This window comes from Heterocephalus glaber, unplaced genomic scaffold (assembly GCF_053883595.1).
Source record: "Heterocephalus glaber isolate CG9 unplaced genomic scaffold, H.glaber_assembly_v1.0 deba00001610, whole genome shotgun sequence".
Classification (NCBI taxonomy): domain Eukaryota; kingdom Metazoa; phylum Chordata; class Mammalia; order Rodentia; family Bathyergidae; genus Heterocephalus; species Heterocephalus glaber.
The window spans coordinates 4,160,185-4,178,878 of NW_028258381.1; the positions used below are offsets into that span (position 1 = coordinate 4,160,185).

Sequence of the window (18,694 nt, forward strand, 5' to 3'; positions counted from 1 at the left end):
GGCACAGTATCTGGAACACAAGTTATTATTCCAATGTTTTTGAAAGTATAATTGAATAAATAATAGATAGAGAACAATGAAACACACAGCCCTACATTTTGAAGATAGAAAAGTAAATGAGACAGATGAGTAGAACTCTACCTATTTTGTTTTCTCTCTTAACCTTCTTTTCTTGAGAGAGTCCTGAAAGTGTTTCTGGAAACTGTTTTCTTGGTGCCTTTTTTATTACTCCTCACTATAGCTGACTGGACCGAAACTGCAACCCAGTCCTCTGTCTTCCTGAGAGGTGAGATGAGCATCATCATGTATGATGAGTGACATTTCCACGAACAATGAGGAGTACAGAAATACAATTTGAAGTAAAGGGCATTAAAACAATGGAATCAAAGAAATGACATCCAAGTTCCAGGCAGCTTTTCAGTCTTTCCAAAGGTCCTGCTTTGTTCCCTGTGCATTTTTTTCCTAAATAACGTTTAATGGGAACTGTGCTATGTGCTTCAGACTGCACAATGATTCAGAGAGTGGGAACTTTTGGTGTCACCCCTACTTTATAACTCAGAAAACTGAGGCACAAAATAATTAATATAATCATGTTTGAAGATGTGTTTGGTGAGAAGTAAAGCTCAGTTTCAGGGCCAGGTAGAAAGACTTCTTTCCAAATCTCTCCTGGGACTTGTCTGCTGCTTCTTCAGACTTCAAGAAAGGGACAGGGGAAAGGGCAGGGAGAGAGAAAAGTTTAATCAGTATTTTGCTTCTGAGTTGGGCTTTGAATGGTGTTTCAAGAGGAGGATGGTGAAGAAAGGGGTATTTTCCAGGGAGACAATGGATTGGAAAAAAGACACACATGATACACAGGCCAAGAGGTCAGTGAGATTTTGCTGTAGCTGCTCCATTGTGGATGCACACAGTTTCTGGCCATAAAAAGCCCTGAATATGTTCTTATAGGGTATGAGTTGTACCTGATGCCAGGTCTTCCAAGAAGGTAGGAAAACGAAAGTACTCACATCATGGCAGCCAGGAGGCAGAGAGGAGAGAAACCAGGAGGGGAGATGAACCCTTCCAGGTCATGCCCTCAGCACCCTACCTCCTCTGAGCAGGCCCCGCCTCCCAACATCACATTCAGGCACTCCACCCTCAAGATCCAATCACCTTTGTGTGAGGCTTTGGGAGGACATTCCCAATCCAAACCATAACATTAAGTACAACTAGAATACTTAGGGCTTCTACTGCTGTAGTGTTACTGTGGTAGATCTTTTTTTTTTTTTTGGTACCGGGGATCGAACTCAGGCCCTTGCGCTTGCGCAGCAGGTGGCAAAACCACTGAGCTAAATCCCTGGCCCTGGTAGATCAATTTTTTGACCTCTGAAGATATGACAAATTCTAAGCAAAGACACAGTGACTATGTGGGAAGATCACCAGCACAGCCTTCCGAAAGCACATGACCATTATTATGTCCACTGTTACTAGCCGAGAAAGAAATCATATAAGCCATGTTTTTAAAGGAAACAAATTTGCTAAAGATTCTCACTGAGGGATGCCAAATGCATATTTGGTGAGTGGCAAAGCTATCAAACACCACGAGGCTTATAAAAACTTGCATTTATCCTTATCATATCTTAGAATTTTAAAAATTTTAATACTTCTCAAAACCTAAATCTCAATGCCGTCCTTACTTTAAAATTAAAAATATAGAGCCAGGTGTGGTGGTAGATGACTCTCATCCCAGCATTCTGACATCCTGAGTAAGAAGGATTCAAATTCAAGCCCAGCCTGGGCTACTTAGCAACTTAAGAAGACCCTGTCTCAAAATAAAAGTAAAAAAGGTCTGGAAATGGATCTTAATGTACAGACCCTGGGTTTAAGCCCCAGTACTACAAGAAGGAGAGAGAGAGAGAGAGAGAGAGAGAGAGAGAGAGAGAGAGAGAGAGAGAGAGAGAAGAAAAACTCATATATGCAGATAGCAATTTTTAGTTTTCAGTCCAATTCAGGTGTTATTTCACTCGTTGACTAGAGAGTTGTATAGAAAAAATTTGCAAGATGGTGTAATAAGAAAAATAAGCCAAATATCCCTTACGGACAAAGCCCTAGATAGGGCCAAATATTTGTCTAAGAATACAAATCAGGAATATCCACTTTCACCCTGAAAGAGGAAAGGCGTTCTCTGCACCTCTGATTTCTTTTTTTTTTTTTGTAGTATACCATTTATTGGTGACAAACACTAAGTTTTACTTACATTCCATGGGAGAAAAATGTTCCGGCGTAAACAATGAGTGGAAGTGGTACTTAACTCGCAAGGCTACCATGCCTGTCCTCTAGGCCAGGGCGGTTCTCGGTGTGCATCACACATCAAAAGCAACACAGCTGCAAACAGAGACAGGCATTCTCCTCAGCCCTCCATTGCACCTCTGATTTCCAAAGAGCAAGGCATGCAAGCAGCCTGGTGCCTGTCTCCCTTGTCCATCCCCTTTCCTGCGAGCTGCATTCCCCAAGCTGTCAGCCTAGAAGGCTCTGAAGGAAAAGAGAAGCCAGAATACTTCTTGCTGTCTGAGTACTTCAGGCTGTATCTCCTGCAGAGTGTTTCCTCTGGGGCTTCCAATCCCCTCTGCTGACCATGGACAAACTGAGCGTGGCTCCAGCCCTCTCATGGTGAACCCAGTTGCCCAGTTCCAGTTGCACGGCCTTCTTGTATCCTGCTGCCATGGGGCCTCACTGATACTGCAGGGGTGTTTTCCTAACAATGCTAAGCTCCAGGAGTGGCTTCTCTTGTAAGACCCCCTCCTACAGTCCCGGGCTGCTAGGTGTAAGATCAGTGCCTGAGAGCGCCAGCCTCCTAGACCTGGGCCTGGCCTCACTCTGATCCAAGCACTGATAATCTCTGCTTTGCTTTTCTGTCTGAAGTTCAGTTTTACAGTTCTTCCACCACTTGCATTCCTTGTATCCAGTCTATGTAGTGTTCCTTTTTTTCTGGCAGCACTCACAAATCTGAGCAACCTTCCCAGGTAGTTCAATCTGAACTTTGTTTTCTATCTATGTCATGTCAAAGTCAGATTAAGAAAGATGACATTGAGAGGAAACATTTCAGGAACATCTTGTCCATTCTCCTCAAGTAGTTGACCTCTGTGTTTATATCAGTTTAGTTCACCAGAAAGTCCCAGCTCCCATGAGTACAGACTCTTTCAAAGATGGCACCACAAGTCTCTTTACAGAGGAGCCTCTCTGGTTATTTATGGAAAGTCATCACAATGAATAAATACATTCTTTGAAGAACTTTTTCCACACATTCATCCTAAAAACCCCTCCTAGAGACATTGAACACTGAGTTTTCTATATCATATACTGTACTAACCAGGATATAAGTTGAGTTATATTTTTAAAAAGAGAAAGCGTTTCATTGGCTCCCTTAAATGGATGATGAAAAGAACTTGGTTGGGTTGATTTTGGGAAAAACTAAAAGAAGGAACTCCAAATTAGCCTTTCTCCTCTTTTTACCTTTTTTCCCTTCCTCCCTCTCTCTCTTTCTCTTCCTTCCCTCCTTCTTCCTTTGACTTTTTCTTCTTTTCCCCTCCTCCCCTTTTCCTTTCTGTCTCATCATGTCTTTTCTCTGTGTTGACTTTTTTTCCCTACTTTTTCTTTAACAAAGGTCACCATTTTATATAACAAAAAGAGCTAATTTTTATAGCTAAAACCAGAAAACATCTGGGCAGGTTTTTTTCCCTACCTCGAACACAGGCCCATCCCTGGACCAGTCCCTGAAGAGAGAGAACTAGTGCAGGGAGATTGCGTGTGCAGGGCCATTGCTTTGCCTTTTTAGCCAGGAGTTATAAAAGCAGTGAAGGAGAGGGACTTCTAATTTCCAGTCCCTCAGAAGAACTGCACAGTTGGAGTGGTGGAAGAATATTTTCCTGGAAGGGAGCATTTTCAGCAGAATAAACAATAGTCTAGATACTTTCTGTAGGGGTCACTCAGAATATCCCATATCAAATTCTATATGAGAAACTGATTAGTTCTAAGCTTTCATGTATGGCTTTAAGTCTTCTTGTACAGTGACTTAGAAAAAACAAGTGCTTAGTAGTGGTCACTGCTCATTCCATAGCTGAAAAAATATCTTCAGGTCCTACCTTTTTCTGAATGCCAGGTTTAGAATAGTGATAAATATAGCATACAAAGCCCTTGTACTCATGGGCATAAAATAGTGACAGAGAAAAACACTTGAGACAGCTAAGCAATAAAAGGACAATAATAATAATAATAATAATAATAATAATAGCAATTCAGGAAAGCAAGTGAGTGGGAACCAAAAATTATGCCTGCTGTAGAGGTATCCAGCAAGACAGTGTTAGAACATAATCTCAGACACACTCCAAGGCTATGTCTTGTGGATAAGTATTTATAAATCAGAAGTATTAGTGCATCTGTTTGGAGTTTGAACCATCATTTTTTCAATGATGAGAATAAAGTAGAATATATATTTATGTATTGCACTTTGCTGTTTGGTAAGCCACAGTGTTTCAGACATATGAGCCACACTTAAGAGGGAGCATGCTTCCCTGTGAAGCTATTACAAATTGTGGTCATATTTATTCTTTCTTGTCAAATAAAGCATGTTTTAAAATTTGTTTCTTACTTAAAAAACACAATATGGATTTCATATATTTCGACAAGTTTAGCAAGTTCAAATTTCATGGGGAGCAGGGATTCTCTTCCATCAAAGTTAGCATGGAATAATACTTCTTTGGAGAGGCTTCAGATTTATGTAAAGTGGAGAGTGAATCATGCAATCAGCCAACGTGTAGTAATTTTTCACTCACAAAAGGCTCAGCATAGTAAGATATTTAAGACACAGTTCTTGACCCAAAAATTTACAATCTAATCTAAAAGATATGATGTATATGCAAATAATTACAGGGAGGACTGCAAAATGTTATTTCAGTTCAATGAGAGAGATGTGCACCCAAGACCAGCAAAATTACTTGAGGCTGGGTTAATTAAGGCAGTTTTTATGAACTTGCCCTTGGGGAGCCAGAGGATTCTTCACCCAGAGCCAGGCTCAGGGAGAAGTCATGAAAGGACAAACAACACCAATGACTGAACTTCTTAATAGCAGTTTCCTGTTTACTGACATTTGACATAATACTGGATTCCCTGCTGCTGTATGACACACTTTGGTAGAAGTATTCCAAAACATTATTCATTAACTATTTATTAAAACATTTACCAGGGGTTTCTATGTATAAACTCACTCCAGGGAATACAAAGAAGCAAAAGATGCAGTATTATAAATAACTAGATGCTCACTAGAATGAATTTTTAATGTAGCATTATGATGTGTATGCACAAACACATATAGACACACTTTTCACATGTGACCTAATGTTACATATGTTTAAGATATTTAGAGACATATTTATGTGCATATATATATACATTCATAGAGACACATATACATATGTGTACATACATATACATACACACGTATCTACATTGCTGAATAACTATTTAATTTAGAATTCTCAGCTTTGTAGAATCTGCTCTACAGCTAATGTCCATAAGACATCTCCATAAGTTCTATTGCATCTCTTAATGGAGGTGTGCCTGCTCTTGCTCATGCTTTCAGGTCAGAACCTAATCTTGTATCAATTACTCCCATCAGCTCAGGGTACAGGGAGAATTTATATCAAGATTTGTGGGCCATCTAAAATACATCCATCCTTTGTAATATAGATCCATGTTGTGAGATTCTTGCAGGAAACATTTTGCTAAGGGCAACAAAATTCAAAACTTAAAGCAAAATGTAGAACTATAACTGTGCAAGCTACTATAATCATACGAGTATGTTCAAAACAGGCTAATTTATTTCATATATACACACTTCATATGTTATTTTCCAGTTGATATTTAGATTTAAAATGAATCATTTAGGTATACAAATAACTCATTTTACTTTACTAGAAGCCATGGCAGATAACTGAGATTCTTGGAGAGCACTAACATTTAATTTTAATCACGTCTTTCTTTCTTATCCAACCACATCTTTGTAAACATGACTTGAAGCCAGACAACATTTGGCAGGACAAATACAGTAGCAATGACTGTTTTTGTTTTCATCTCTTCAGTAACTGAAGAGTTGACTTTGAAAAAGTCACTAAAACCCACATTTTACATGTGGATCCTGGACCCCATATTTTACATTTAACAAGTGATTTGTTGAAATAGCACTTCTATGTCTTACTTTTAAATCATATAAAATTATTATTTTTAAAAAGATGAAGAATAAAGTTTACAGTTACCATCCTAATTACAAAGGCACTGAAAGATGCTTTCGAACTCTCTATAAAACTTTAATGCAATGGCTTTCAAGGTGCTCGTGTTTATATCTGACAAGCATTGTCTGATGATAGCCTGACATAATCTTACATATGATACATAGGTTTATTGATTAAGTTAGTATACATGTACTTCTGAGATATTGTACTAAATATATATTAATATTAACATCTAAACTGCAGGTTCAACGTGAAGAGATGAGTACACTTACTATGCTAGAAATGCTCATGTTCTTCATGGCTGGTCGCTTCTAAGTTGGAGTTCTGAATGTTTTGTAAGTCATGCATTCCTCCAAGAACATGAAAAAAATTTATGTTTTTCTTGCTGTAAAAAAATTAAACATATGCAAACACACAGGTAACTTTTCTAAATGAAATGCAGTGAACTCATTCCACTGTTACTGTCTTCCAAAGGATGGGGGAATGTGTTGCTGGTCTTGTGACCTCTATAGTCCATGTATCTTAACATTTTTATGTATTTTTAAACCCAGGAACATGTGAAATTTAGTGTGATGATAGGTTTTGATGTCAATATTGCATATCAATATAGCATTAACAAAGTTTAAACGTTCATCTGTTCATGTAAATATAAGAACTCTCCATGAGATATATAAAATATAAGATTTAGTATCTTCTCATGAAAAACAACTTTATTTGTTTTATTAAGACTTCTGCCCCCATGGTGCTGCTACAGGATTTGGAACCAAAATAATTTAAATGTGTACTCTGAATGTGGAAAAATAACATCCTAGACATTATAGACACGCGGTGTAAACATCCAAAAGAATAATGATCCACTATATCTTTTTAGTTATCTAGACTAAAGAGAGTAAGGACTTTTTTCTGAGTAAATGATTTTTTGGATAGTACGAAGAAGAAATATGTGGAGTACATTCCTCAGCTTTCTGAAATCTCCAGCTGTGAGTGACACACATAGAATATTTGGAAAGCTTCAAAAAATGGAAGAAGAAAGGCCAGTCAGGCAAGCCACATTTGTAATTACCCAAGTAAAGTAGCTCCGTGTACACCAAATACTACTGTTATCACCAAGGTTTGTCTGCTACTCATCCTTTAGGGTGCAGGACTGGTAGGCACAACTACTGTGCAGCAAGATGCTGCTAATTGTGAAATGCAGTAAGGGCTGGGTACAACACTTGGCAAGTGATTAAGAACTAGATTATAAATATTCTTTTCCTTTCACGTTACTTTGACCGATAAATTTACTTACTGAAAGCTGGCTTGTTTCAGTATTTCACTTAAAATTAAAACTTACTTTTCAAAGAACATAAGGTAGCCATAATTTCATCAGAACTTTAAATTTTTTAAAAAGCATCATAAAATTAAAACAGCATAGTTCCAAAGGAGTAGTTTGTATTAGAAGTACAAGTGGAAGGAAGAGGAGGAGGAGGAGGAGGAGGAGGAGGAGGAGGAGGAGGAGGAGGAGGAGGAGGAGAAGGAGGAGGAGGAGGAGGAGGAGGAGGAGAAGGGGAAGAAGAGAAAGAAGGGGAAGAGAAGGAAGAGGAGGAAGAGGAGGAAAAAGAGGAAGAAGGGGAGGGGAGAGGAAGAAGAAGAGGAAGAGGTAGAAGAGGAGGTAGAAGAAGAAGAAGAGGAAGAGGAGGGAGAAGAAGAGGAGGAAGAAGAGCTCAAAACAAAAACTGATTAAAATCACTGTTCCAAAATACAGAGCTGTGAAGACCTATTCAAAAACACATTAATAATGAAAACAATAGCATCTCTCATTTTAAAAGAGGAGACTCTGGGCTGGGGATTTAGCTCAGTGGCACCACAATTGCCTGGCAAGCGCAAGGTCCTGAGTTCGATTCTCAGCACCCAAAAAAAAAAGTTAAAAGAGGAGACTCAACAAGTTGGAAATATAAATAAGAATAAAATCTAAGATTGCTGTTTACCAATATGCAGATGGCTTATGTAATTCCTTGTGATCTAAATGAATGATATTACTACGAATCAGCAAATCAAGACCAAATAACCTTTCTTTCCCATCAGATATGTCATATATGAATGTGATTATGGGGTCTTAGGAGACTCTAATGCCAGCTTTTGTCAAAAAGTAAGAAACAGTAAATGAAAATATTTCATAAAATTTAAAAAGTGGTAAGAAAGATTGCTTTGTTTGTCCCTACTTAGTTTTCTGAAACACAAGTTATCGCTTGATTCAAATGCTATAATACGCTGTCCTGAGACCTTGCCTTCTTCAAACTCTCATTTTTATCTGTTACAATTATGTAAATTTTCTCCTTTTATGCTGACCATGTATATTCTTCACCTCTTAAATCTCTAGGTTTCCTTCTTTTCTCAACTATACAACATCTTAGCTTTCTCTCCTCACCCCCCCCCCCCACTCCATACCCTCCAAACTCTCATCTCTCTTGACTTCAACCCCAATATCTGGAATAACAATTGCATGATTTTAATTTTATCTGGGTAGACAACTTTCAAAATATAATCCAAATACGTTGTGCCTACGAGTAGCAAATTATCATTTCTTTCAGTTTAACTAAACTGGACCGTGGGAATGATCAATGAAAATGACAGCCATCTTCACTAAACTTGAATTAGCTGCAATAAAGGGATCTAAGAATTATTATGAAACCACATAAGAACAAATCTATTACATAAACTTGTTGAGTTGTAAATGTGGCTCAAATGCATCTTGTATTGCTGCTCAAGAATCAATTGGCTCCTCAAGAGTGGTTAATGGCAGAACGGTAAACAAACTGTAACAAACAAACTGTAACAAATTATAAACAAACAACTCTACCTCAATTAGAAAGTCTGTTTGTATAAAGAAAAAATGTGGATAGAAGGCACAAGGAACATATTTCCAGATATGACAATGTATATTTTCAAAATTTCCGAACAATTTCATTAGATTTGCAGGGTTGATTCTGTGCAATCTTTACTTGAGAAGAGAAACACAAGAAATATGGAAAAAGTGGCCCTTATAATGTGAAAAATTTTATAATCACTTAAAATGAATTTTTTAAAGGATGCTATTATTCTTGATTTAGGTTATTTAGTTTTATGTTTTAGTGTCCTTAAACGTTCTCTACTGAAGAGAAAATTTTAGAATAGTTAACCAAAGTCATGCAAATTTTCAAAGAGCTACTATAAAACAATAAAATATGTTCATATAGGTGCTTCAAGCAATAACAATGAAAATATAAAAATTTTGGTTTGAAACATCAGTGAAACTGTAGACTTTCAAATATTTCAGACAAGCACCACCAACCCAAACCAGTAACCTTTAGGTACTTCTCCAGATGGACTCATCACTGAAAGAAAGCAAGCTTTGTCTTGTTCTGTTTCTGACTGAGCTGTTCATTTTTTCTGCTCCACATACTCTCATCTTCCTGAGAGAACACTTAGGACACACTTTAAGTATAAAATATTCCCAAGTTCTTTTAAATGTTGTGTGTCTCACTTCCAGGGTAATATTCTATATGTACAGGACCATAAAAAGGAAAATAGAAAAAATAAGAATATAAAACCAGTGGAAATTAAGAGCAGGCAATGCTTTGGACTAAATGTCTTATTTTGATTTTAGCTTATTTGATTTCCCACTTGTTCATGTACTTTAAGTTTTAAATATTAAACTACAGTGAGGCTCTTGCAAAATTGGGATGAAAGTTTTGTCGAGATATATATATATATATATATATATATATATCTCAAGGGACAATAACTACCAATAACATCAACATTAAATTCCTAAAATATTTAATTCTGTTAATTTTTAATTATATAATGTCAACTGAATACATAGTGAAATCTGCCTATGTCATTAGACTTGAAGGTGACTTACTGTTATTTTGAAAAATATAAGATTACTAAGATAAAAATTTAGACCTCTAGTTGCAAGTATAAATCAAACAAAAAAGGACAAAAGTGAAAGATATAAAGGTCCTATCCTACAGCTTTAACACTGAAGAATGTGACTTTTACTGATTTAATTCTTTTAGTATTTTGCTGTTGTTGAAGGTTTTTTCAAGAGGTTTATTCACTGCAGTTATGAAGAAACTCAAGAGTCAAAAGAAAAGAAATTAGTAGCTAATTTTTTTGTTGTTGTTCAAATTAATTATACACACTAGAGAATTCTAATCTAGCACATTTACATATGTATTTAACATAACTTTGATTCTGTCCACTCCCCCATCCCCCTTCCATCTTTTAATTCCTTTGTTGAGGTTAAGAAAATGTTTCTACTTATAAGTCTCCATGCACAAGTCTGAATAACTAAGGAATATTTTTAAGAAATATAATTTACTGCAAAGTTCTCCAAAACATGAGCAAATTATATAGTGATAGGTGTGTCTCACACTCAGTTCTGAAAGTGAATCAAATTCATTCAGATTTAGAACCTAGTAGAGATCAACACTCAACATCTCTTCCCCTGCTGTCCTTAGAACTCCTAACCTTCACCACAGGTAAAAACAATTTCCTACATGTGTAGGGTTCTAACACTCAGGAACCCAGGCCCTGCCTTATGGCCTTGCTGTCTGGATATTTAGAGTTAATTGCCCAGTGCCACCCTAGGTGCCAGGAGCCTGCCTGGGACCCAGGACAGACCCAGGCCTGGAGGCTGACCTAACATGAATGTCTTTCTTCTTGATAGAGACAATCCTCCTCTCCTGCTCTAAAACACATCTAGTTTAGTCTTTGCTTTTTACTCCTTTGTTTGAATTTGAGATTTGGTTATCAAGTTTCATGATCAAAGCTGCTGGGAATTTCATCTAAAAGCACATTACATTTACAAATCATGATCAGGACAACTGCCATCTTTAAAGGTCACTAAATCTTTGCACTTGTGAATATTATATATCTAGACATTTTATCCATATTAATTTGTAAATCTTTAATCAATAATTTATAATTTTGATATATATGTTTTATTGCAAAATGTTTTCAAAAAGTGTGGTATATATTCATAGTACACAATGTTTACATTCCTTGTGTGAGATGGTATGTGTACATAGCACATCTTAATTTTTTTCATCTCTTTCCTCTCCTCTCTCTCTCCCCTCTCCATCACTTGATCCCCTTCCCATCTGAGAAAGAGATCTCTTCTTATTATTATCTATCTTTTTTGTGTTGCTCTGTATTTGTATTTTGGATTTCTCATGTAAGAGAAACCACATGATATTTGAGCTTGTGTGTCTGACACTTAACATTGTGATCTCAAGGTGCATCCATTTTCCCACAATGACTGGTTTAAACACATATTTGTTTTCTACTAGTACTTTACAGTTTCTGTTGTTAACTTGAATATTTTTTCTATAATGTCTTTATTGGTTGTTTTTTCTTATTTCTCTACAGAAACACTGTTTTGAATACTTAACATAAAACTTAGTTAAATACTATCTTCATTCACACACACAACCCACGGACACACACACATACACAAGAGTTGTCTGTTTTGTGAGTGATATGATTGTCTATATGAAAATCTAAGAATATATGTCATAGGCAATCTGTCATTTGAAAACATAGATAAATGATGTTATTCCCAATTATTTTTATCATTATATTTCTTACTTTATTATACTGGTTAAACCTCCTGAAATACTGCACCAGTGATGTTACCTTGTTTTCCTGGTTTCTTTGAAATTGATACTAAGTTCATCATCAAGTAGAATTGATTGATACTCTTCATGAATTCCAACTATTTCCCAATCTGTTCTTTTTTGAGGGTTTTAAAAATTATTTTAGTTTACTACCACATGTGTGGTACATCATGTTTACATTCCTTATGGGAAGTTGATATGTGTACATAACACATCTTAATTTTTCTTTCATTCCATTTCCATTCCCTTCTTCCCTCAGCCACCCATCTCTCAATCCTCTTCCTCTTTTTTTTATTGTTCTCAGAGGGGAATGGGATCAAGAGATGGAGGAGGGAAGGAAAGAAAGGGGTAAGATGGAAAAAAGGAATAAAGATGTGTTATGTACATGTACCAACTCCACACAAGGAAAGTAAACATTATGTACTGCAAGCATGTACATAAATAAAGAGAAGAGGATAGCAATCTTTTCTTAGTGTAAAGGTTTTATTATGTAGAAGAAATTTTATCAATGTTTTCTGTGTTCCTTAAGAAATTTTTTCTTCTCTAATCTGTTAATGTTCTGGTTACTTCAATTCTCTGATAATGAACTAATCTTTCATTCATTCTGCTAATACTTTACTTGGTAATGTTGTATTCATCCTCACAGAATCCAACTTGCAACAGTTAAATCTGTGTTATTAGTACTATCTATCCCTTATTTTTCTTTAAGTTTTTTCCCTGCCCTCTCCCCCATTTCCATGAGTTCCCAAATGTTTTGAGGACCATCTGGTTCCAAATGACTGCAGTTCTCCTCTATGGTATACTGCCACTGGTAATGGTAGTGTGTAATTTGGGGGCTTTGTCTGCCTTGTTTCTCCAAAGCCCCATATTGAAGCTCAGAGACCCCTACTTGATAAACCTTTATAAGGAATAATTTAAAGATCTGAGCAATGTTATGCCTCATGGATTTAATTATTTTGACTAATTAGAAGGCCACTCCACTGGTCATGCTCGGAGGAAATAAGTTTTGAGAGACACCAATGAGAAATGAACTTGAGAATAACTGCTGCTGCTGAGGGCTCAAATGAGGCAGCAGGTCAAGAACAAGAGCTTTGCCAACTGCTTCAGGAAACTGATGGCGAAGTGCACTTCTTTGAGCTAATATGCCAATGTGGAATGGCTACTGTGTTTGCTTTCTCTGTTTCTGCTGCCTCTGACGTAGTTGAGGCCTCCGGGTCTCTGCTGAGGAGGACAGCCTAGCAATTTAACAAACAGATCCACACAGCAATCCCTGACCAGTGTCTGTCCAGCCTCTCATTCATGATGCACACCCTTGGCTCTGCTCTTCGCTCCTCTGTTGCCTTCCAGCTCTCCTCAGTCATGAGGGCCAACTATCACCTCTTAAAAACATTTTTCAATTTGATCTGTTCTCCTCTGTAGGATGCCTGTCTTGCACCCAAGGTCCTCAGTATCTACTGGTTGATTTATTGGAAGTTCCTATGATCTGATTTGTTTTATCCTACGTCTTATAAACCTATGATCTTAGACAGAAAGAGCTTTCTAAAATGCACATTTAAAGTGCAAATAATAACTTCCGTGCTTAAAACTTTTTGTGACAACCTATCACCGGCTGCATGAAGTCCAAAGTTAATCTCATCAATAGAGACTGATGATTTGGCCTCAGAATTTATCATCCAGCTTCATCAATTTCACTTTCCCTCATTATGCAACTTTACCACTATTTTTAAATTAACATTCTCTTCAACACTATCACTGTTGTAGAGATTTTCTTTACTATTTCTAACCTCCTTTCCCTTACCATAGTGTCTTTCCTCCTTGCCCTCCTTCCTTATATATTGACTCATTCTTCCATGACTCACAGCACTGCCTCTTCCAAGAAGCCATATTTAGGGAGTAAAATTTGGCTTTAGCTAATGAAGGTTTTATTTTAAAAGATTCCTGCACACATGTAAAATATATTTATTCTGTGGATTCCCATGTCTGTCTTTCCACTTATCTAGCCATCATGTATTATGAAATATATTTTCTCTATGTGAATATTTTCAGCACAGTTTTTGCCAATGTTTCAACCAAGTGTCCATTCAGGCTTCTTCTGTATAGCATGCTGGAGGAAAGTGCCATCTCCTGGTTGGCCACTTTCTGATTCTTGACCTACCTTCTGCCTGATTCCAACTAGAACTAGAAACAGATGAGAACAAGAGCTCAATTACAGAAAATTGGCAGACTGACCTCAAAACAGAGAGCTCTGAATTTTAAGTAGTATTGTAAGGAGTCCTCAAATTTTCCCTCAGTAAGTACAGGTCTGCTGTTCCTTTTTTATCTTTTGGTACAATGAAATCAAGTAACCATCTGCTATTCCACAAAGAAATCAAATAAGTAAAAATAAATAAACACATCCTCACTGCTGATGTAAGGCATGGAGTGTTTCTATTGAAACTGCCCATTTCGCCAGCGTTTAACTGTTCTTGGAAGATAGCGTTGAACATTAAGCATATACTTTATGCTGGATCCTACAGGAGAGGCCAAGATCAGGTGCACAGTCCTGCTTCCAGGAAGCACACCACTGATGCGCAGGTGAGCAGGGTGATACTGTGTGAAGAGCACTATGACAGTGCTCTTCAGATATGTAAGTGTAGCCAAGAAATACCTGTCCAGAAAGCACTTACAAAATATAACTCAAAAGAATGGGAGTTGTATGGAAGTAGAGAAGAATGAAGCACACCAGGCAGAACACCCTGGGAATTTGGAAGAAGCTGCTAGTACACAGAGTCTGAGTTAAAAGGAGCATAAGGGATGAGGAGGCTAAGGCTGAGGGCAGCCTAACAAGAGGTTAGGAACTATTTTGAGGACCTGATGCTAAGGGTACAATGGAGTCACCAAAGGTTTTCCTCATAACTTCAGCACTTATACCCAACAACGAAGACTCTCATATAATAATGTATTCATGTTTAGTGATTTGGGAATTTAGTGATTTGGAAATGAATGACCTGATGTCATCATCTACACGTTACAAAACAACAAGTTACATGTAGCATCTAGCAAAGGACAATGATGTACAAAAGGTGCTCAATAAATACCTGATGAATTCCTGTGAGAAACAGAAAAATATTCTCATAATGTGATATTGCCATAGCCATAATTTAGAGAAGAGAGAACATGGGGCACAGGAAAGTTAAATAATTTGCCTAAGAGCAAAGAGTCAAAACTTGGCCTTAGAAATTTAGATGCCAGTGGCACTGTTTGTAACTAGTATGTAATGCTCTCCCTTTAGGAGCTAACACAAAATAGAGTCAAAAGAAAATAATAAGATGGTTCATCAGGAAAAAATAGCTGTAATAGCTTTAAATGTGTGTGTGTGTGTGTGTGTGTGTGTGTTGTTTGGGTTTCTTTGTTTTGCTATAGAGACCACAAAGGATGTTTAGGGATAGTTTAAAAAGAAAAGTAAACCTCTAAAGCAGCATGTAGTTGAGGGGGAACTATGTAGACCCACATTTAATTCTTTTCTGAAGTTAAATCCGGGGTTTGGAGGATAGTATTTTAAGATTGAAATAAACATATAAATGCTGGATAAAGAAATTTAGTAAAATCAAGAAGTGGAAAAATACATAAAAGACTATTAACAAAGAAAAATTCACACAGCTGTTGGGAGCAAGTGGACAGGCTGCAGGAAGTAGAAAGCAATGATAGACAGACTGGCTCAAAGGGAAAGATAAACAGAGGAGCAACAAGAAGTCCCAGTCAGGCCCTGCTTTGTCACCACTCCACCTACATTGTGAGGACTACACAGTAGAGACAACTTCGACAACCTGTTCATCTTGAATCTAACTATTTATTTATCTAGATACAGCCCATAAAATGGTAGATATAATTTTTGTTTCTATTGTTGTATTTATATGTTTATACAGTGACCCTAGAGTTTATATGCAACTATATTTGCATAGCTATTTATTCATTATACAAACACACACACACACACACACACACACACAGGAGATTTGTTTTGCTCTCATTTGATTCCTTGGAATGTGTAACACAGTGAAAGGGAGGGAGGGAAGAAGACAGGAAGGCCTTGAGCAAGCTTGAATACTAGTTAGCAAAGAGGAAGCCAGGGAGGGAAGGAGAACCAAGAGGAAGAGGAGGAAAAGAAAGAGAATCATTTGCTACTGTTCACCAGCTCTCCCTGGCCACATGGCACCTGTGTAAAGGTGGACAGAACATAAACCCTGAGAGTAAACAGAAAGCCCAGGGACTCCTAATGCCAGGGGTGGATGCAGGTGCATCACCATCTTTCAGAAGTTTTCAAAAATGAAAATTCTATTCTCTATTCAAATGCCATTAAATTATTTACAACTGAATCTGGAATATTCCTCATTGTGTAGTTTAAAGCCAAATGTGCGTCTTTCAGGAGCACCAAGATTAACAGATTAGAATGTGCTCCACATGTCCACTTTTACTGTCAAGAGAATTTTAAAGAAGTTTTCCAGCTTCCGCAGCTGAACCAGATGTCTGTGGATCCCACCGTGAAATGAAATTAGCTGAATAGCCTTCTCACGACCCCAGGGCTGTTTTATCAGGCATCAGTTTAATGTCTGAGAACCATTCCTTGCTGAAAACTGTAGTTTTGGGGACTAACCTGCTACAATTAAAGAAATCTGTTGACTTGCTTGAACCACTGAAACCCAGCAGTATTTCTTTCAATTTGTCTCACATATGTTATAGTAACTGTTGTTTGTGTTGGTGTGAGAACAGGCAAAGTTCTCCCACTGTATATTTCTGGTCTCTGTTTTAGAAACATCAGGAGAGAATGTTTTACAGCCACATATTTGTTGTGTACACAAGTCCTGTTGGTTTACACTACAGGTCTCTTCACTGTGTTCTCAAATGACTGCAGGCTGAGAGAAATGAGATAGACACATTCTAAAATAACCTAGGACTTAGTATAATGCTGTTTTAAATTTTAATCTGGTTCAGGAAATCATGGCTAAAAGTCCAAATGTGGTTATAATGAGATATTTTATTCCTCTTTTCTTTAGCCTTTAAAGCACTTTGCTGTTAATGTGAAAATTACATTTAAAGTAGTCTCCTAATTTAAAACATAATGGAATGAATGTACTGTACTTGCCATAGTTTAAGATATGGGGAATGGCTAATTTTTTATTTACATTTTTTTCTTTTCAAGTTTTTGCACATTTCCAGTACACAGTGATTAGACTGCTCATAAATTCTATTTTATTCTCCTTTTGCCCTCCCTCCCCTTTCCTTCATCTCTTGGTCCCCTTCCCATTTGCAAAACATCTCTCTCCCTATTTCCTGCTATCTATGTTTTACTTTGCTTTTTATTTGTATTTTTAGTTTCTCCTTTAAGAGAAACCATGCCATATGTAAGCTTGTGTGCCTGATTTACTTCACTTAACATTAGGGTCTCATGGTGCATCCATTTTTCTCCCTTTGGCAGAGCATCCTGCATTATGTATAAATGTTCTCTGATCTCTCCATGATAGCACATTCTGTTCCCCAAGAAAATCCTAAACACCATTTCACCTTCCTTTATGATTGCAAATTTTGTTTAATTTGAACTTTGTATAACTAGAGTATTACTTCATATGTTCCTAGGTAAAATTCCTCTTGATATATCCTTCAGCTCCCTGATTCTGTCCTTACGCATGTCCCGGTTACTGATAAGCCTATCAAAGGCATTCTTCATTTCTGTTAGGTATTTTTTTCTAGTATTTCTTTTAACACTTTTTTAGAGATTCTACCTCTGTGCTTATATTTCCAACTTTGTTCTATGTTTTCTACTTCTGCTATTAAAGCTCTACACCTACTAGTTATAGCTACTTGAGGTTCCATCTCATCACTCCAATATCTATGATATCTCTCTGATTGTGGTTTTTGCTGTGTCTCTTCACACTATATTTTTTCTTAAATTTTTTGCCTGACATGTGACTTTGTTGTTGTTGAAATACAGACACATTGTGTCTGGTGATAGGAACTGTGATAAATAGACTGGAAGTGGGAAAATATATTTTTCATCCAGGTAGACTGGCTGTGCTTAATGTTTGTTGCAGCTATCACTTTCAGAGGCTTCAAATTTTCTAGTTTCTTCATTTTCCTTCCCTAAATTTTCTTTCTTGGCTACAGTCTGTATCCTGCAGTTCTTCCTGCTGCCACCCTCTTTTATTGATTGGAACCCTGTTCACTTGGTTATAAAGTATGAGGGAAGAGGAGTATTCTATAATCTTGTTGATATATAACTCCCAAACTGTTAGATGTAAAATGTGCCAAGTTCGTGGTCTCATAACATCGAAAAATGAAGTCACGAACCAAAGAAGTGAGGAGAGTTTTATTGGAAATAAGTAGAGAAGAATAGCTCCTGGATTTCCAGGAGGGTCCCAAGTGGTTGGCCCTAAGGCCCTTTGTCAGGAGTAATTTATACTGCAAAGTCACAGTGTGGGTACAAAGTGGATCAAATTACAATCAACCAATAGGATTGCAAGGATAGCCACTTAGCTTATATTGACCCAGTAGGGAAATGAGTCACATAGCCAGACATTTTGAGAAAGGAATAGGTCCAAATGCTCTGGTCACCTACCTGTTAATTCTCCATTTATTTAAACTTTTGAAAACTTGTCTCCATAATATATTCCTTTCTTTAAAGCAGTATTACATGTTTGTTGTTATAGCTATACTTTATTTGATATTATAATGCTATTACAATTAAAAATTTATTTCATTTTGTAATGATTTTTTACTAGTCTATATGAAAATATTGTATATTTTTATGTGTTG

The 18,694-nt window shown here is 37.0% G+C and overlaps 1 protein-coding gene across 1 annotated transcript in view; it reads right to left on the reverse strand.

The window, feature by feature from the left end:
• The window catches only part of Hmgcll1 (3-hydroxy-3-methylglutaryl-CoA lyase like 1), a 175,457-nt gene that overhangs the window by 16,757 nt on the left and 140,006 nt on the right, over nt 1–18,694 (reverse strand). The gene's annotated exons all lie outside the window — the stretch shown is intronic.